Source organism: Tamandua tetradactyla, chromosome 12, assembly GCF_023851605.1.
Source record: "Tamandua tetradactyla isolate mTamTet1 chromosome 12, mTamTet1.pri, whole genome shotgun sequence".
NCBI classification, from domain to species: Eukaryota; Metazoa; Chordata; class Mammalia; order Pilosa; family Myrmecophagidae; genus Tamandua; species Tamandua tetradactyla.
Window position 1 is genome coordinate 35,858,291 of NC_135338.1, and position 21,874 is coordinate 35,880,164.

General features: G+C 40.2%; 1 non-coding gene across 1 annotated transcript; it reads right to left on the reverse strand.

Moving 5' to 3' along the window:
- Window positions 1-20,953: 20,953 nt before the first annotated feature.
- LOC143652913 (U6 spliceosomal RNA) lies at window positions 20,954-21,060 on the reverse strand. Its single transcript, XR_013160959.1, has one exon. It is a non-coding gene; the product is annotated as a U6 spliceosomal RNA (small nuclear RNA).
- Window positions 21,061-21,874: the final 814 nt, after the last annotated feature.

Consider the following 21,874-nt stretch of genomic DNA (forward strand, 5'->3'; position numbering starts at 1 on the left):
ATTTGTCTTTGGCATTTGACAATTTGATTATAATGTGACTGGCTCTTTTTGTATTTATCCTGTTTGAAGTTCATTGATTTTCTTGAATGTGTATATCCATGCCTTTCATGAAATTTAGGAAATCTTCAGCCATTATCTCCTCAAATAATCTTTCTTCCTCTTTTTCTCTTCTCCTTCTGAAATTCACATAATGTATTTATTGATATGATTGATGATGTCTTACAGGATTCTCAAGCTTTGTTCAATTTTCTTCATTTTTGTACCTTTGTGCTACTCAGACTGAATACTTTCAATTTGTTTCAGCTTCAAGTTCATTGATTCTAAATTCTGTCAGCTCCACTCTGCTGTTAAACTCCTCCAGGGAATTTTTACTTTTAGTTACTGTAGTCTTCAAATTCAGAATTTTTGCTGAGTTCTTTTTTAAGTGATTTCACTTTATTATAATTCTCTTTTTGTTCATCTATCATTTTCTTGATTTCCTTTAACTCTTTGTTGTGTTTTCCTTAAGTTCTGTAAACATATTTAAGAGAATTTTATTACTCTTACTAAAGATTGGTCTTCCTTATTGATGATTTCTTATGTTTCTTCTTGTTCCTTTGCATGGGCCATCATTTCATGTTTCTTTCTGTGCTTGCCTTGTAATCTTTGCTTCATATTGTATATTTTAATATTTTAATGTGTTATTTCTAGAATGCAGTCATTGAGTTGTCAATTCTTTAAGCTTGTGGTTCAGCTAGTGTTATGACTCAGATTTCCTTGAATGCCAGGAACTAAAAAGAAATGAAAGAAAGCATCTTTCCCCATCTTTGCTGATTGACCTGTATGAGTGCTCTCCTTCATTCTAATAATGAGTGTAAAGAACAGCTTAAAGTCAGAGTGTATGGTAGTACCAGTCTTTTCTGAGCAAGCATCTTGTCCTGGGCATGCATTCATGGCATTAAGAATTCCTCCATTTATACACAACCAAATGTCCCCTTTTCCCTTAGGATATAGTCTTTTTTACCTGTCCCAGATGCTATATCCTATGTCTTGAATATGATAATCCTTTGCCTCAGAGAGATGTACTTTGATTGATTTCTTAGAGTATAATAGCTGCCCTATGGGCTGCTTCTACATCTGGGCAAATCCTGGGATGGTGAGCCTGTGACAAGCATCCTGGTTCAGTAATTTAGGCTGTCACTAGACTGACTGGTACAGGCATGCATATATTCTAGTATGCTCCTCCTGGAAACAGGACTAGAGACCTGCACTGGGAGGATAGGCTGGCTCCACATTGAGCCAGGAAAGGGCTAGAAGATGGGCCAGCAAGAGTGCCACTGGATTTTTGTACCATTTTTTTTTAAGTTGCTTTTCTCTTGATTCAGTGCTTATGTAGTTACTGGCACCCCCTTTATCTGTTGTCCAGGGCTCTTGAAAAGGTGGTTTTGACTGCTTTTTTGCTGGTTCTTTACAACTTCTGAGGGGTAACAGAACACTGGAGCATCTCACTTCATCACCTTGGTGATGCCACTTTTCTCATTGCATCTAAGGAACCCAGTTCAGTTCCCATAGTAGTAGACCTACAGAGAAGATTGACCACAGAACTCTTCAAGGATGCTAGGGATCCCCTGAAAAATTCATTTTTCACAGTCATGGTGAAAGGTGTGTCCTCTGGATCCTTTTTGGGTGAGTGAGCAGATCTTATATGATAAATCCATTCTAACATTCCCATCTCCCTAAGACTTTGGTTATCTTCCTCTATAATATTCCAAGGCAGTTCTGACATTAACTTCATTTAGTATAGGACACCTTTGGGTCCATCTTTCAGCCAGTCAACCAATCTATTAGAGCTCTTTCTAGCCCTGTAAGCTAAAACATTGACTCCAGATTCTCTGCTTAGTGGGCCCATATCAATAATTTTGGCATGATACAACTCTGTGCTTTTTCCGCCATGAGCCCACACACTTAAGATCCATTTACACATGTATCCCTTGGATTTCTCTCTGTTTAAATTAGAAAAATTGTGCAGTCATCTTGGTGTAGTGCCTCTTTTCATGAGTCACACTTTGTACCTTTTCTTTCAGCACCTTCTGGGATTTTGAGTCTAAATTATATATAGATCTAGAATCAAAGAAGGGTGACAGGATTAAGCCCTGCAGAGAATCAGCAGTGCTTTGGAAGGCAACTATTCTCAGGATAGACCATTAAATTTTCTTCAAACCAAAGAGGGCTAACCTCCTCAGCCAGGGGTTGTTGGGCTACTATTAGTGAAGATGATTAGGCATACAGTATGATTCCATCCCAATGGGCATGATGATTCAACTAGAGCCATGTGCCTGACCAGGAGGACTGGTCAAGTTCTCTTCCCTGCTACTCTTCCCTTCACCGAGAGAAACCAGGTAGGTCTCTCTGTGGACAGCCTAACCCATAACTCACAAACTTGGGAACTGTGGGGCAGTCTACGTACCACATGGACTTGGGAAGTGGAAAATCCCAAAGGGGAAGAAGGAAAGGGAAGAAGAAGCTCCAGGCTCTGGTTCTTTGTGATCAATTCCCCATTACTTTTTGTTTGTTTAAGTAGCTCACGGTTTTCTTTTTTCTTTTAGGTACAGAAAAAAAAAATTCAGAATCATTAATGTCATACTGACACTAAAGAAAATATTTAATCTTATTATTCAGGTCAGAGAAAATCCAGGTCCAAGTTTGGATAAGGAAAAAAGAATTTAAAAAAAATAGTAATTATGTGGATGAAATTAAATGGTTATTTTCTATTTAAAACACTCTGAATATTGACTGTATGAAATAGATAAATAATTTAGTGATTTAAAATAAAACATCCAATTAAAATTGTTTGTTTGGAGGTAGATAAATGGCAATAAAGTACTATATTGACTTTGCATTGTCCAAGAAAAGGGCAAAAGTGCCAGGTAACATTATAATCACTAAATAATGGATGCGTATTATAATATCTTAGATGACCACTAAAATAAAAGTAATCTTTTGAACTAAATGGTAATTAGAAAACTTTTATATTTAAATATCATAAGATGTAGGTAAAACATATTTAAAGGGATATTTTTGCCTGCTGCCGAAAGGTAAAACATTTTAAACATAAAATATGTATGATTTTTAATCTCTAGAAGTTCAATGTGTTTTTTTTTAAAACTATCTTCCATGTCTCTATTTAATAATCTCAAGCTTTCCAGTAACTTCTTGGACATAGCTCATGGTTTTCTTGTAAAGAAGGAATCTTACTAATATAGTGAAGGAATGATTAGATTCTGTCCTTCCCTGGTGCCCTAGGGCTTCCCTTACTAACCTGTGATGACTCCATCCTTGAGCTACCTGGTCCCTACTAAGCCAAATGAGACAATGAGAAGTTCCTATTTGGAGAGACCGAGAGACAGATAGATGGACAGATAGAGTGCAAAGCCACTGCACCTTCTCTGTGGTGGTTTGGAACTGTATGTACTCTAGAAAATCATGTTCTTAGAGCTAATATAATCCTGTGAATGTAAACCTACTGCAAGTAGGTTTTCATGAGATTAAGGCATGGCCCAGGATGGGTGGGTCTTAATCTTACTGGAATACTTTATAAACAGGATGAATACAGGAAGAGAAAAGCCACAGACGCTAGAAGCTGAAAGCAATGAAACCTGGAAAAGAAAGGAGAGACCAGCAGATGCCACCATGTGCCTTGCCATGTGGTCTCCAACAGCTGGTCTTTGGGAAGAAAGCATCAACTTGATAATGCCTTGATTTGGACATTCTCACAGTCTCAAAGCTGTAACCTAGCAAGTTAATAAATTCTCATTGTTTAAGTCAACCCATTTTATGGGTATCTGCTTTCAGCAGCCTAACAAATGGAAACACTCTCCAAGCTACTAGCACCCTGAACCTGTGGTCTGGCTGTGTGCCAGCCAGGGCCCCATACTCCCCCTGAGGGTGGGCAGTGCAGCTCCAGGGAGATGACTGATGCATGGTCCTGAGCTCCAATAAGCACCCTGATGTTCTTCTGTTACCCTTACTGGTAATAGGGGAGAGGCCTCCCAGGTACTCATGGTACCAAATGGCCACAGCTCCTCTGATCAGGGTCTCTGGCTGTCGAGTCCCATTGCTAATGCAGTGACTCTAACTGCCGTGTACTACAAATTAATTCATTCCTGTAGGCCTCATTGTTCCGAAACTGGCTGTCACAGCAATTGCCCTGGGAGCTAATTGAGAGTTGTGATCCATGGCAGAATTTCCATTAGCAGCATAATGACAAGGAGACAGCGCATACACACAAATACACACCAAAGCACAAAAACACAGGTACATATACACACATGGATACTAAACACACACACACACACACACACACACACACAAGCAAATGCTTCAGCATACCAATACACACTCAAGCTGATTACCCAAGCTCATTAACATGGAAACAACTAAGAGGTCATGCAGCCCTGGGCACCATGTTTTAAGAGCCCCTGGCTAAGGATGAAGCCCTGTGCACATGGGGCACTGGAGGTGGGCCCACTGGCACTGCCAAGGGTGCGAGTCTTCCTTCAGTTGGCCCAGCTTCTGCTGCCATGCCTGGGTCCAAAGGTGCTCTTACTGAGCTATGGTGACCTGGATTTCCTGTTGGGCTTCCTTTGACTTGGGGGAGTGACCATGATGGAGATGCTGAGTGTGTGCACACATGTTTGCAGTGGCTGGGCAGATGGATAAGGGACAGAATCAGCTGTTTCCATTTCAACTCAAGCCCACAGGGCTGCCTCCTTCTGCCAGTAGAGAAGAAAATGTCCTCCATTCATTCAAGAAATTTTTGTTTAGCTATGTACCAGGCACTATTCTAGGTTGTCTGGGGTAGGATTCCCCTTGAATAGAGCCTGAGGGAGGATGTGAGTGAAGGTGATTCACTGGGGCACCAGGGCACTTCTAGACTAACTTTTCTGCAGGCCCAGCATGTTCTGATGGCCAAAAACTCCACAGGCAGGGTCTTGGGTTCTTGCAGGGTACCTGGAGGGTGAGGGCAGGGGGTGTGCCTGGGGAAGGGGGAAAGGGAAGTTCACAGGGGATGTGGGTTGCATTGGCAGGAACTTCCTCAGTGGTGCACAAGTCAGATCTATTCCCTACCTCTAAGTTTATTTCAGATGAACTTTTGGCCAACTCCTGCCCCCAGGAAGCTCAAGTTCAGGAGGCAGGATAGTCCTTGGGTACAGGGTCAGGGGTGGCTCTGCTATGAACACTGCCTCTTGTTTTGTTCATGGGATGCTGGGACAGTGGTGATCCTCAAGGCTCTATCCAGCGACCTCTTCTTTCTCACTCTGTGCCATCTCCTTCAGCCATTTATCTGCACCCATAGCTCCAGCTGCCACTTGTAGGCTGGTGACCTCAGCTCAGATAACTCTAGTCCAGTCTCTGGAGCCTGAGCCATGTGTCCAATTGTCTACTTAACTTCCCCACTCGTATGCTGCAAAGGCACATGACTCTCACCACAGTCAAAACCAAATTCCACATCTGCCCTCCTCCCTACAAACCTAGCGATCTTCAGGGCATGGCATGCTTCTCAAGCTAGGAACTTAGGATTCAACCTTGACATCTCTTTTTCTGCACTACTAATGTCCAATCTACACCAGGTTCACTGATTTTTCTTTCCAAATATCACCCAGTGCCACCCCTTCTATCTCTACTGCCACCACCCTAATCTAAGCCATTCCCCAGGGTGAGCACAAAACAATACTCAAAACCATCTGCCATATGAAGGCATGATGCAGATGAACTTACACTTATATGAAGACTCTTGAGATTCTCTGCTCCTTCAGGGTGCTACACTGACACTCAGGATTGTGCAGCCCACTCCTTAATCTTGATTATTTCAAAGATAAATGGAAAGAAATGTATTTGAACTAGTTAAGTTTTGAAATCTAGACAATGAGTCTGCTGGACCCAGTCTGAGTGAAGTACAGCTATTCCCCTTTCTTTCCTAGTGATAGAAAATGTGACAAAAACTGGCTCAAGCAAAGTAAGAAAGGGGAAGGATTGGCTGTGAATTTAATGACTTAGATCACAAAAAAAGAGCAGTAGTTGCACTTCAGGCACAGCTTGATCTAGGGGCTATTGATACCATCAGAATCAATTTCTCTCTGTTCATCTCTTTATTCTACTTTGTCCATATTTGTTCCATTTTCAGAGAAGTTCTGACCTCAATGCGGGAAAATTGTGGGCGATCAATGTGGGAGATTGAATGTGCTGACAGACCAGGCCCCAGCGCCTTGAATGTGGTCCTAGCAAAGGACATAGCTGAGAGTAGGGGTAGGGCAGTGGGTCTCCAAAAGGGACTCTAAGTGCTGTTTACTTAAAGAAAAGGGAATGGAAGCTGAAGAGTTGAATAGTGACCCTTAAAATTCATGTCCACCTGGAGCCTCAGAATGTAACCTTATTTGGAAAGGGTTTTTGCAGATGCAAGAATTATGCTAAAATGATATCATACTGGATTAAAGTATGCAATGACCAATAGCCTTATAAGAAGATGAAGGGGCACACACAGGGAAACTGTGGATTAATTTATGAGCATATCTTTTGTAGGGTACATAATTCAATCCCCAACACTGTCTTCCCCTTCTCCCTCTCTCACAAGTCTTAAGAAGGGGAAGAAAGCAATTGAAAGATTTATTTTTCTATTCATTTGAATTTTTCTTTCCTTCTTAGAAAGCAGAAAGAGTTACGGTCTCTTTTGGCCTCAAATAGCAGGTTTTTTGTTCTTTTTTTTTTTTAATCAGCAAGAATGGAAAGGCCATGTTTTCTGCTCATGGTGTATAGAACTACAGTTGCCCTTTAATTAGCTTTGATGACTCTTTACCCAGCTGGACCCGCAGCCTTGGCTCAAAGCCCAGACCCCATTCCTAACTGCTGTAAGAGAGGTAGCCCGTCCTCCCAGCTCTTGCTTGAGGTTCTCCCTCCTACATCCATGGGCATGATGATCAGAGCTGCAAGGGACCTCAGAGTCCATCCTGTGAGATCAAGGAAAACAGAGGCCCAAAGAGGAGAGAGACCTGCCTGGGGTCACCCAGGAAGTGGTGGTGGAACTGAGTCCAAAGCCCAGGTCTCCTGTCTCTTCTAGTCCAGCTTGCAGCAGTCCAGCTAGTGAGTGGGCCAGGCAACCACTGCTTTCAGAGCACCAGGTGATACTGGGCTGCTCTGAAGCACTTTCCCTACCTGCCTGCTAAGGCTTTCTGAAGTTCCCACTGTTACATTTTGGAGTTCAGAGGCTCTCCATAGGCTTCTGGTTAAAACGCACGTCTGCTACCTCAAAGACAGCATATTTTCAGTATGTGGTGATATAATAACATTGGTTCATTACAAGAATTACATTTTATTTACTAGGGTTCACAGTGCTTCCCCATGGACCAGTGGATATCAATCAGGGTGATTTTGTTCCCCAGAGGATATTAGGCAATGTCTGGAAACATTTTTGGTTGTCACCCCTGAGGGTTGCTACTGGCATTTGGTGAGTGGAGGCCAGAGATGCTGCTCCACATGCCACAGAGTACAGGGAAATGCCCCAACAAAGAATTATCTGACTGCAGGTGTCAGTAGTGCTGCATCCGAGAGGTACTGCTGAGGTTCATGTCACTTATTCCTTAGTATCTTGGAAGGCAAAGCTGCAGAACTTAGCGTTAGAGGCATGGAAGGGTGGCACATAGTGAACCCTCCTCTCTGTCCTTGAAGTAGCCAGGTGGGATACTGGAGAGCCCCAGGGCCCAGTTACCTCTGGCTTCTTGTAGCCTCCTCCTGGGCTTCTGCAAAAATGGCCCGAACTGAGTATGAAAAAGCTGAGCAAGCATATGTTTGAAGTCTTCAGAATGGGTATTATTATCCCCATTATAGAGATGAGTAACTGAGACTCAGGAAACTTTTCAGTTTAAAAGTCACACAAATAGGTGCTGGTTCTAAGATAAGGAAAAAATGATGCTCACTGCCACTTAGAGCAGCAAAAGTTACTACTATTCTATAGGTGAAGAAACTATCAGAGATTAATTTTCCTAAAGGCCACACAGCTAGTAAATAGAAGAGCTGGATTCAAACTCAGATCTGTCCCATTCCAAAGTGTGTGCCTCTTTTTCATAGTGCAAAATACCCTTTCATGAGTCTCTCTCCTCCAGGTGGGTGGTGGGTCTTATTCCACTTGTGGTCGAGGTCGAGGGAGCACCTGCTGTACAAGAGGCACTCAACTGATGCTTGCGAGTTGAACTGAGCCATCTCCTCTTTCCATCTCTGGCTTGGATAACCAGGTCCAGGACTGTGAGAAAGTCCTGATTGGATAAACATTTCCCAGCTGCTCATGCGGCTAGAGCTCTGCCCCCATCTTGCCTTGCGCTCCTCTCTTCTCAGGCTCTACTCACGTCTTCCCTTCTTTGGTGGACCATAGTTACTCATGCTCTAGTCTACCTTAAGCACTTAAGCAAGTGGGGTGGCGGACCAGTAGGAAAGAGCAGGAGGCAGGTGCCAGGAGACCTCTTTGGACTGGCCTTTCTTTCTCTAGGATTTATATGTTAGATCCCTTCCGGGTAGTCCCTCTCCACTTACCCCCTACCAAAAAAAAAGGCCATGCCCTAACCCTGGAATCTGTGACGATGTTGCCTTACATGGCAAAAGGGAATTAGCAGGTGTGATTAAATGAAGGATTTTGAGATGGGAGATTATCCTGGATTAGCCAAGAGGTGGGCACAATAACATCATAAGGGCCCTTATAAGAGGGACGTTGGTGGGGGGGGTCAGAGTCAGAGAGGATGATGGGACCACGGAAGCAGAGAGGTTGGAGTGATATTTGTAAGAGGCATGGGCCAAGGAAAGCAAGCAACCTCTAGAAGTTGGAAAAGGGAAGAAACGGATCCTTTCCTAGAGTTTTTAAAAGGAATGCAGTCCTGTGAAACCAGTTTAGACTTGTAAGTCTCCAGAATTGTAAGATTTGTGATGTTTTAAGTGACTAAGTGTATAGTAATTTGATACAGCAGAGTTAGGAAATTAATATACCTTTCGGTTTCAAAATCACTGGATTCTATACAGCTCAAAACTTTAAAACCAGACAGAATCACTGGATTCTATACAGCTTTGCTCCCTACTAGCTGTGCGGCTTTTAGCAATCATGTAACCTTCTTTGGTCTCCATGTCTTCATGTCTATATGGATATTATGTTATTTACTGGGGACTGACAATTCTGGCAATATTGTAGATCTGACCACCTGGAACTCCTCTTGTTACAAAACAACTAGAGAGGTTGAATGTAAGGTGACAAACATTCTTTTAAGTGTATAAACAAGCATATAAGAAACTAAGAGAAACCTATAGAAGTCCAAAATAGAGAAGAAAATGAGAAAACCAGGCTGGATCAGTAAGCACCAGTAAGGTTCTTTTATCACAGGGATTGATGAGCTGTCCCTGTGCTCCCCATCTCACCCCACCCCTGGCTAAAGGCCAGAAATATGACCTGGGGCCCAGATGAGGTAGGAGTTAGAATTGAGACCTCCCATGAAACCATGGAACTCAAAAGGCTGAAACTTTGGTAAAGGGGGAAGGGGATGAGAATTCATACATGTTGATGGCAAGGAAGCTTGTTTGTCTAGACCAGTGGTTCTCCATCAGTGGAAGATGGATCAGGGACATTTGGCAATATCAGGAGACATTTTTGGCTGTCAATACTAGGGAGAGGATGGTGCTACCACATTTAGCAGGTAGAAGCCAGGGATGTTTCATCCTACCACGAAGAGAGAAGCCCTCATAATAAAGAATTATCCAGCCCCCAAATGTCAACAGTACCCACTTTAGGAAATCCTGTTCTAGACCTAGGCTTGTGTCTTCTCTAGGATTTAGTAACCATGGCCCTTTGTCTTCTTTCGGCTTGTGATTCACATTTCTTCTACCCCTTGAGTCTGGAGCTCCAATCCAAGAGATTAACAACAAAGAGCTCCAGGGACCAAGTATACCCAAGGGCACCTGGAAAAAGCAAATACGTAACCTTTCTGGAGGGACTCGCTCTTTATCCAGTTGATTCGGGATTTCCACACATAAAGCATCTCTGAGGATGTGCTCACAATTCAAAATTACAAAACACATAAAAGAATAATCCACCACGGTGAAAGGTGGTGAATATTAGGGATGATAAGATTAGATCCTCAAGAACGTCACATAAAAAATGGTAGACACAACTCTGAATGTACTAAAATCCACTGAATTGTACACAATAAAAGGATGAATTTTATGGCATGTGAATTATATCTCAATAAAGTTGTTATTAAGGAAAAAGAACATAGGATGGAGACCACAATATTCATGTGTTTAAATGGTTCAAGTCACATTACTTTCCTTGTAGGATTATTTAAGAATTAGAAAAATCTATGTCTGACATAGAATGATCACTCAATAAATAGTATTTGTTATAATTATTCAGTGATCATTAAGTTATCCTCTTTCCACATTTCCTAAGCTCCTTATCATCCATCAAAATGTACCTGAGCTGTGAAATTCCCATTCTAGTGGGGCCTTTATCCCATATTCCCCCAATCATAAGATGCTATCAATTGTAACACATCATCAATTCAGTACAAGTTATTATTTAAAAAAAACAAAGCAATCTATCAAATGTTTTTATCTATTATAAATTGCACTTAGGATTTTAGAAATATTAAAGTGAGAAAAACACATCTAAATTTATAGTGGCTGATAAAATTATCTGCAGTTATGTAACAGTGGCTACTACTAGGTGGCCAGCTTAAAGTGTCATGACTAAATCGTGGGTCATCTGAAGGCGGAGCTTCTTTCCAGGCTGGCCGCCAGTCTGGTAATGTTGGAGAATACAGCATGACATCAGTGTCACAGCCATGGCTGCTTCCCCACCAGTCTGAATTAGGGAAGGAGGGACAATGCACAGGCACAAGGAAACATGTTTTCTTAGCATGTAGAAGTCATCGGGCCCACTACAGCCTCTTTAATGGACCCAAAACTACTCAATGCTCCTTATCATCAGCCTACATGAGGCTTCCCCCTCCAGGGCCTCAGTTTTCCAAACTGTAAAATGGAAATGAAGAAACCTAACTTCATTTTACAATGGGCTACAGCAAGAAAAGACTTATTTGGCCCAAAGTTTAGCAAGATGAAGTTCTCTTTCCTCTTTACTTGCTTTGTCCCTCCCCAGGAGAGGGCTTCAAGTCTCCAGGTATGAGCTTCATGGCTAAGGATGGCACCTAACCAGAAGATTTCAAGGATCTGCTATTGGCTGTGACTACAAGGGCTGAAAACCAGAAGTAGCTGTGATCTGTGGGGAGTGCCAGGCAGAGGGGCAAAGGAAAGGGGGATGAAGACCAAAGGAAAAGGGATCCACAGATGCCCATCAGTGGCTGATTCAGTCCACAATGAAAAATTATCTAATGGTGCTAACGGATTTAACGATGTCCAGTATAAAGCAGCATCACAGAAGTAAGTGTGAGGCTTAACCTCCATCAGCGATGATGAAGCAGGAAAGCTGGGCCATCAGGACAAGGGGCCTTAAGCACAGGCCAGTGCTAACTTCTATATGTACATGGATCACCTGGGGGGCTTGTTTAAATGCAGATTCTTATTTGGCAGAAATGAAGAGGAGCCTAAGATTCTGCATTTCTAACAAGCTGCTAGGTGATGCCAATGCTGCTAGTCTAAAGACCACATTTTAGTGGCAATGGCATATGAAGTTCTGTACTGATATTCATTCATTCAATCAGTCATTCAACAACTATTTATTGAGCACTTATTATACGTCAGACAGTGTTCTAGATGCTAGAGGTATTGAGTAGAAAAAGGCAAACAAAACATAGAGCTTACATTCTAAATGAATATGAATAGTGAATTAATGAAGCTTGCAGTTTCATGCAACATGATCATGAAAATAAAACAAAATAAAATTTCCCCTGGGGCAACCTATCTTGGAAACCTGAACCCTATTTACAAGACTTCCCCAGAGATATTGTGGGTTCAGTTCCAGACCACCACAATCAAGTGAATATTGCAATAAAGTAAATATGGCAATAGAGCAAGTCACACGATTTTTTTTGGTTTCTCAGTGTAAACATAGAAAAGTTATGTTTACACTATACCTGTAGTCTATTAAATGTGCAAAGCATAATGTCTAAAAAACAATTTAAATACTTTTATTAATAAATCCTTTATTGCTGAAAAATACTAACCATCATCTAACATTCAGCGAGTAGTAATCTTTTTGCTCGTAGAAGTTCATGGCTCTGTCTGATAAGGGTGGTAGTTGTAGAAGGTTGGGGTGCTATGGCAATTTCTTAAAATAGAATGAAGTTCACCATATTGTTTGACTTTTCCTTTCATGAAAGATTTCTCTGTGGCATGTGATGTTATTTAATAGCATCTTACTTACTGCAGAACTTCTTCCAAAACTGGGGTCAATCCTCTCAAATCCTTATGCTGCTCTGTCAACTAAGTTTTTGTAATATTCTAAATCCTTTGCTGTCATTTTAACAATGTTCCCAGGATCTTCACCAGGAGTAGAGTCCATGTCAAGAAACCACTTTCTTTTCTCATCCATAAGAAGCAATCCCTCATCTGTTAAAAGTTCTATTGTGAGAGCGCAGCAATTCAGTCACATCTTCAGGTTTCACGTATAATTCTTGTTTTCTTCCTATTTCTACCCCATCTGCAATTACTTCCTTCACTGAAGTCTTGAACCCCTCAAAGTCATCCATGAGGATTGTAATCAAACTTCTTTCAAACTCCCGTTGATGTTGATATTTTGACCTCCACCCATGAATCATGAATGTCCATAATGGCATCTAGAATGGTGAATCTTTTCCAAAATGCTTTCAATTTTCTTTCTGATCCATCAGAGGAATCACTGTCTATGGTAGTGATAGCCCTGTGGAATCTATTTCTTAAATAATAAGACTTGAAAGCTGAAATGACTCTTTGACCCGGGAAATAGAATGGATGTTGTATTAGCAGGCATGAAAACAACATCCATCTCTTAGTATATCTCCATCAGAGCTCTTAGGTGGCCAGGTGCATTGTCAATGAGCAGTCATATTTTGAAAGGAATCTCTCAATTTTGAAAGGTCTCAACAGCAGGCTTAAAATATTCAGTAAACAATATTGTAAACAGATGTGCTGTCAAGCAGGCTTTGTTTCTCCATTTCTAGAGCACAGGCAGAGTAGATGTAGCATTATTCTTAGGAGCCCTAGAATTTTCAGAATAGCAAATGAGCATTAGCTTCAGCTTAAAGTCAGCAGCTTCATTAGCCCCTAACAATTGAGCCAGCCTGTTCTTTGAAGTTTTGAAGCCAGGCATTGACTTCTCCTCTCTAGTTCTGAAAGTCCTAGATGACCTCTTCTTCCAACAGAAACCTGTTTCATCTACATTGAAAATCTGTTTAGTATAGCCACCTTTATCAATGATCTTAGCTAGATCTTCTGGATAACTTGCTACAGATACCACATCAGTACTTGCTGCTTCACATTACATTTTTATGTTATGGAGACAGCATCTTTCCTTGAACCTCCGGAACCAACCTCTGCTTGCTTCAAACTTTTTCTGCAGTTTCCTCCCATCCTTCAGCCTTCATAGAATTGAGAAGAGTTAGGGTCTTGCTCTGTATTAGGTTTTGGCTTAAGGGAATGTTGTGGCTGGTTTGATCTTCTATCCAGGCTACTAAAACTTTCTCCGTATCAACAATAAGGCTGTTTCACTTTCTTTGCATTCGTGTATTCACTGGAGTGCTGCTATTAATTTCCTTCAAGAACTTTTCCTTTGCACTTACAGCTTGGCTAATTAGAGCAAGAGGCCTAGCTTTTGATCTATCTTAGCTTTTTACATGCTTTCTTCACTAAGCTTAATCATTTCTAGCTTTTCACTTAAAGTGAGAGATGCACAGCTCTTCCTTTCACCTGAATACTTAGAAACCACCATAAGGTTATTAATTGGCCTAATTTTAATATGGTTGTGTCTCAGGGAATAGGGCGGCCCCAGGAGAGAAGAGAAACAGGGAACAGCCAGTTGGTGGGGCAGTCAGAACACACACTTATTGATTAAGTTCACCATCTTATATGGGCACCGTTCATGGCACCCCAAAACAATTACAATAGTAATATCACAGATTGTCGTAACAGATATAATAATGAAAAATTGTGAAATATTGCAAGAGTTACAAAAACGTGACACAAAAGCACAAAGTGAGCACGTGCTGTTGGAAAAATGGTGCAGGTGACTCGCGCTATGCAGGGTTGTTACAAACGTTCAGTTTGTAAAAAAATGCAATATCTGCACAGCAATAAAACAAAGCACAATAAAAAGAGGTAGGCCTGGATTTGTTCATCAAAGAGGAGGAGAGAGGGAAACCTGGGCTACTCACCAGTAGTATGACTTGAGTTCCTTAACCTCTCTGACCTTCAGGTTCTTCATCTATTAAAGGAGGAGACTATTCCAACCATACATTATGGCCATAAAGATTAAATTAGAAAACAGGCAAACCCACCTGCCCAAATACCTGACACCTAGTAGGCACTTGATACATGGCAGCTCTCTCATTTTATTATTACTTCCCAAAGTGTGAGAGCACAGCTGCTTGAGTCTGTGTCTTCCCTACCCCAACCTGGAGTTCTCCACCCCCCGCTCCTCGCCTCGTGGACCCACAAGGCTACTCTGATGAGCTGTGCAGCTTACTGTGAAATGCGCTACATTTTCTCCCCAGCTGCCTCCTGATTGCAGTATTTACTTTTAATCTCCTGTGCCTCAATGCCCGATAAAAACTTTGTCACATTAGATGGTGACAGATGGGGGAGAGGTGGGGGCTAGCCCTGGGAGGGAGCATCTGGGCCGCTCAACGATCCTTCACCACGCCAATTACGTCCTTCAGAGCTCCCCAGTGTGGGCACCCATGTCAGCACAGAGGGAAATGGAAACGCATAAATAAAGACAAAACCAGGCTCAGCCAGGCTTTAATCTGCAGAATAACATTTCTCATTTGTGTGAAATATCACTGGATTCTCTCGCGCTGCACTGGGGCACTCATGAGTGTACACGTACACACCTGGGAGGTGGGGTGCTAGGCCCCTCCCAGGAGAGTTAACTGTGGGGAGCCTGCTTTACAGGCTGGGTTAACCCAACCTCTTTCCCTGTTCAAGCTGTCAGGGACTGGTTCTTCTTTTTTTTTTTTCTAATTTAATTTATTTTGTATTTTCAAACCAAAGCAACATACAAGTATGAACATTCTTAACACACAAACATTCCATGCATGGTGTACAATCAAAGGCCCATAATATCATCACATAGTAATATATTTATCATCATGATCATTTTTTAGAACATTTCCATCACTTCAGAAAAAGAAATAAACTCATACATACCATACCCCTTACCCCTCCCTCTCACTGACCACTAGTATTTCCACCTACTCAATAGATTTTAACCTTTGTTCCCCCTATTTTTTTCTATACCCCTTACCACTCCCTTTCATTGTTCACTAGTATTTCACTCTACTCAATTTATTTTAACATTTGTTCCCTCTATTACTTATTTCTTTTTAATCCATATTTTTTACTCATCTGTCAATAAGGTAGATAAAAGGAGCATCAGACACAAGGTTTTCACAATCACATAGTCACAGTGTGAAAGCTGTATCATTATACATTCATCTTTAAGAAACATGACTACTGAAACACAGCTCTACAGTTCAGGCACTTCCCTCTAGCCTCTCTAATACACCTTCAACTAAAAAACGGGATATCTATAAAATGCATAAGGATAACCTCCAGGATAACCTCTTGACTCTGTTTGAAATCTCTCAGCCACTGACACTTTATTTTGTCTCATTTCTCTCTTCCTCCTTTCGGTTGAGAAGATTTTCTCAATCCCTTGATGCTGAGTCCCAGCTCATTCTAGGATTTCTGTCCCACATTGCCAGGGAGGTTTGCACCCCTGGGAGTCATGTCCCACATAGGGAGGGGGAGGGCAGTGAGGTTGCTTGCTGTGTTGGCTGAGAGAGAGATAGCCCACATCTGAGCAACAAAAGAGGTTCTCTGGGGGTGACCCTTAGGCTTAATTTTAAGTAGGCTTAGTCTATCCTTGGCGGGAATAAGTTTCATATGGACAAACCCCAAGATCGAGGGCTTGGCCTCTTGATTTGGTTGTCCCCATTGCTTGCAAGAATATCAGGAATTCTCCAGTGGGGAAGATGAAATTTCCCCCTTTCTCGCCATTTCCCCAAGGGGACTTCACAAATACTTCTTTATTCACTATTCAAATCACTCTGGGATTTATCAGGGCATCACTCTGGAAAAACCTACAAAATCTCATGCCTTATTCAAGGTTTCATGTACTTATGGTGTTCAATTAACCTGTCCATATAAGTTATATTAGGAAATGCACTAGTCAAAATATAAATTTTGTACCAAATAAACATTTTTCTTTAGTCTCACACATAAGTTAAAGTTTTTAAATATGATTTACCATCTATTTTCAACATGCTGCAATATTGACATCCCTTTGTTCTTCCTCATGCAAAAACATTCTTCAATTTGTACATTTAGTCACTATCATTGTATAGTCTAGGCATTCCTAGCCATGTAATATTCCATCATATGTATATACCACAGCTTGTTTAGCCAGTCATCTGTCAATGGACATTTCCATCTCTTGGCAATTGTAAATGATGCTGCTATAAACATTTATGAGCAAATGTCTGTTTGTGTCCTTGCCCTCATGTCCTCTGAATAAATACTTAGCCACAGTATTGCCGGATCATATGGCAATTCTATACTTAGCTTCCTGAGGAACCACCAAACTGTCTTTCAGAGTAGTTGTACCATTTTACATCCCCACCAACAGTGGATAAGTGTGCCTCTTTCACCACATCCTCTCCAGCACTTGTTTTCTGTTTTATTGATAATGGCCATACTGGTGACTGTGAGATGATATCTCATTATGGTTTTGATTTGCATTTCCCTAGTAGCCAGGGTAGTTGAGCATCTTTTCATGGGCTTTTTAGCCATTTGTATTTCCTCTTCTAAGAAATGTCTGTTTATGTCTTTTGCCCATTTTGTAATTGGGTTGTTTGTCTTTTTGTTGTTGAGTTGAACAATCTCTATATTTTCTGGATACTAGATCCTTATCTGATGTATTGCTTTCAAATATTGTCTCCCATTGTATAGTCTGTCTTTTTACTTTCTTGACAAAGTTCTTTGATGCACAAAAGTGTTTAATTTTGAGGAGTTCCCATTTATCTATTTCTTTCTTCAATGCTCATGCTTTGGGTGTAAGATCTAGGAAACCACCTCCTATTATAGAATTTATAAGATATTTCCCTTACATTTTCTCCTAAAAGTTTTGTGGTTGTAGATCTAATGTTTAGGTCTTTGATCCATTTTGAGTTAGTTTTTGTATAGGTTGTGAGATATGGATCCTATTTCATTCTTTTGGATGTGAATATCCAGTTCTCTAGGCACCATTTATTGAAGAGACTGTTCTGACCCAGGGAAGTTGGCTTGACTGCCTTATCAAAGATCAATTTTCCATAGATGAGAGTCTATATCTGAACACTCTGTTCAATTCCATTGGTCAGTACCATGCTGTTTTGACCACTGACTCGTAATATGCCTTAAAGTCAGGTAGTGTGAGACCTCCACTTCGTTTTTCTTTCTCAAGATATTTTTAGCTATTTAGGGCACCCTGCCCTACCAGATAAATTTGTTTTTCTATTAGTTTCTCTATTAGTTTCTCTATTTTCTATTAGTTTTTCTATTTCTGAAAAGTAAGTTTTTTGGATTTTAATTGGTATTGCATTGAATCTATAAATCAATTTAGGTAAAATTGACATCTTAATTATATTTAGTCTCTCAATCCATGAACATGGTATGCCCTTCCATTTATTTAGGTCTTCTGTGATTTTTTTTTTTTTTTTACCAATTTTTTGTAGTTTCCTTTGCATAGGTATTTTGTATCCTTAGTTTAATTTATTCCTAAATATTTTATTCTTTTGGTTGCAATTTTAAATGGAATTTTTTTTCTTAATTTCCCCCTCAGATTGCTTATTACTAGTTGTCCTAGTTTGTTAGCTGCTGGAATGCAAAATACCTGAAACAGAGTGGCTTTTAGAAAGGGGAATTTAATAAGTTGCTAGTTTACAGTTCTAAGGCCAAGAAAATGTCCCAATTAAAACAAGTCTATACAAATGTCCAATTTAAGGCATCCGGGAAAAGACACCTTGGTTCAAGAAGGCCAACAATGTTCAACGTTTCTCTCTCAGCTGGAAGGGCACATGGCAAACATGGTGGTGTCTGCTGGCTTTCTCGTGGCTCTACCAAAAAGGGACTCTCTACAAAAATGTCTCCTCTTTTAAAGTAAGCAACTCCACCTTCAGTGGGTGGAGACACACCTCCATGGAAAACACCTAATCAAAAGTTACCACCCACAGTTCGGTGGAAACAATCAAAATGCTCCCACCCAGCAATACTGAATGAGGATTAAAGGGCATGGCTTTTCTGGGGTCCACCACAGTTTCAGACCAGCACACTAGTGTATAGAAAACACTACAAATTTTTGAGTGTTGATCTTGTAACCTGCCACTTCACTGTACTCATTTATTAGCTCTAGTAGTTTTGCTGTGGATTTTTGGGGTTTTTCGACATATAGCATCATATCATCTGCAAACAGAGAGTTTTACTTCTTCCTTTCCAATTTTGATGCCTTGTCTTTCTTTTTCTTGTCTAATTACTCTGGCTAGAACTTCCAACACAATGTTGAATAACAATGGTGATAGTGGACATTCTTGTCTTGTTCTGATCTTAGGGGAAAGTTTTCAGTTTTTCCCCATTGAGGATGATGTTAGCTGTGGGCTTTTCATATATTCCCTTTATCATATTGAGGAAGTTCCCTTCTATTCCTATCCTTTGAAGTGTTTTCAACAAGAAAGGATTTTGAATTTTGTCAAATGCTTTTCTGCATCAATCGAGATAATCGTGTGGTTTTTCTGCTTTTATCTTTTGATATGGTGTATTACATTAATTGATTTTCTTATGTTGAACCATCCTTGCATACCTGGGATGAATCCTAGTTGGTCATGGTGTAGAACTCTTTTAATGTGCTGCTGGATTCAATTTGCAAGAACTTTGTAAGGATTTTTGCATCTATATTCATTAGAGAGATTGATCTGTAATTTTCTTTTCTTGTAGTATCTTTGTCTGGCTTCGGTATGAGGGTGATATTGGCTTCATAAAATTACTTAGGTATCCTTCCCTTCTCTTCATTTTTTTTGAAGAGTTTGAGAAGGATTGGTATTAATTCTTTCTGTAATGTTTGGTAGAATTCACATGTGAAGCCATCTGGTCTTGGATTTTTCTTTTGGGGGAGCTTCTTAATGACCAATTCAATTTCTTTACTTGTGATTGGTTTCTTGAGGTTGTCTATTTCTCCTCAAGTCAATGTTAATTGTTCATGCCTTTCTAGGAAGTTGTCCATTTCATCTTTGTTGTCCAGTTCATTAGCATAAAGTTGTTCATAGTATCCTCTCATTCCTCCTTTATTTCTGCAGAGTCAGTGCTTATGTCTCCTCTTCCATTTCTTATTTTATTTATTTGCATCCTCACTCTTTTTCTTTTTGTCAACCTCACTAAGGACTTATCAATTTTATTGATTTTCTTATAGAAACAGCTTCTGGTTTGTTGATTTTCTCAATTGTTTTCATGTTCTCAATTTCATTTATTTCTGCTCTAATCTTCATTATTTCTTTCCTTTTGCTTGTTTTGGGATTGGTTTGCTGTTCTTTCTCTAGTTCTTCCAAGTGAACAGTTAATTCCTCAATTTATGCTCTTTCTTCTTTTTGGATATAAGCATTCAGGGCAATAAATTTCCCTTGTAGCACTGCCTTTGCTGCATCCCATATATTTTGATATGTTGTGTTTTCATTTTCATTTACCTCGAGATATTTACTGATTTCTCTTTTAATTTCTTCCTTGACCCACTGGTTGTTTAAGAGCATGTTGTTGAGCCTCCATATATTTTGTGGATTTTCTGGCCCTCTGCCTATTGTTGATTTTTAACTTCATTCTTTTATGATCCAAGAAAGTGTTTTTTATGATTTCAATCTTTTAAAATTTATTGAGACTTCCTTTGTGACCCAGCACATGGTCTATCCTTGATAATGATTCATGAGTACTTGAGAAAAAGGTGTATCCTGTTGTTGCGGGGTGTAATGTTCTATAAATGTCTGTTAAGTCTAGTTTGTTTATTGTATTATTCAAATTCTCTCTTCCTTTTTTTTTAATTGATCCTCTGCCTAGATATTCTGTCTATTGATGAGAGCAGGGAATTGAAGTTTCCAACTATATGGTAGATGTGCTTATTTCTCGTTTCAGTGTTTTCAGTGTTTGCTTCATGAATTTTGGAGCACTCTGGCTCAGTGCATAAATATTTATGATTGTTATGTCTTCTTGTTGAATTGTTCCTTTTATTAATACATAGTTTCTTTCTTTGTCTCATTTAATTGTTTTACATTTGAAATCTAATTTGTTGGATATTGGTATAGCTACTCCTGCTCTTTTCTGATTGTTGTTTGCATGAAATATCTTTTCCCAGCCTTTCACTTTCAACCTATGTTTATCCTTGGGTCTAAATGCATCTCCTATAGACAGCATATAGGTGAGTTCTGTTCTTTAATCCATTCTACCAGTCTATGCCTTTTTAAAAATTTTTTATTAATTAAAAAAAATTACAAGAAACAAACATTCCCAACACATACACTCAGCAATCCACAATATCATCACATAGTTGCATATTCATCATCATGATCATTTCTCAGAACATTAGCATCAATTCAGAAAAAGAAACAAAAAGACAACAGAAAAATATAACAAACAGAAAAAAAAATTTTACAGGCCATACCCCTTACTGATCCCTTTCATTGATCACTAGCACTTCAAACTAAATCTTTTTTTTTTTTTAAATATGGAACGCTTCACGAATTTGCATGTCATCCTTGCACAGGGGCCATGCTAATCTTCTCTGTATCGTTCCAATTTTAGTATATGTGCTGCCAAAGCAAGCACTCAAACTAAATCTATTTTAACATTTGTTCCCCCTATTATTTATTTTTATTCCATATGTTCCTCTCATCTGTTGATAAGGTAGATAAAAGAAGCATCAGACACAAGGTTTTTCACAATCACACAGTCACATTGTGAAAGCTATATCATTATACAATCATCATCAAGAAACATGGCTACTGGAACACAGCTCTACATTTTCAGGCAGTTCCCTCCAGACTCTCCATTACATCTTGGATAACAAGGTGATATCTACTTAATGCATAAGAATAACCTCCAGAATAACTTCTCGACTCTGTTTGAAATCTCTCAGCCATTGACACTTTGTCTCATTTCACTCTTCCCCCATTTGGTGGAGAAGGTTTTCTCAACCCCTTGATGCTGGGTCTCAGCTCATTCTAGGGATTTTCTCAATCCCTTGATGCTGAATCTCAGCTCATTCTGGGATTTCTGACCCACACTGCCAGGAAGATCCACACCCCTGGTAGTCATGTCCCACATAGAGAGGGGGAGGGTGGTGAGTCTGCTAGCTGTGTTGGCTGGAGAGGGAGGCCACATCTGAGCAACAAAAGAGGTTCTCTTGGGGTTGACTCTCAGGCTTAATTTTAAGTAGGCTTGACCTATCCCCTGTGGGGTTAAGTTTCATATGAACAAACCCCAAGACTGGGGGCTCAGCCTATAGCTTTGGTTGTACACACTGCTTGTGAGAATATCAAGAATTCAACTTGGGGAAGTTGAGTTTTCCCCCGTTCTCACCATTCCCCAAAGGGGACTTTGCAAATAATTTTCCACTCACTGATCAAATCACTCTGGGATT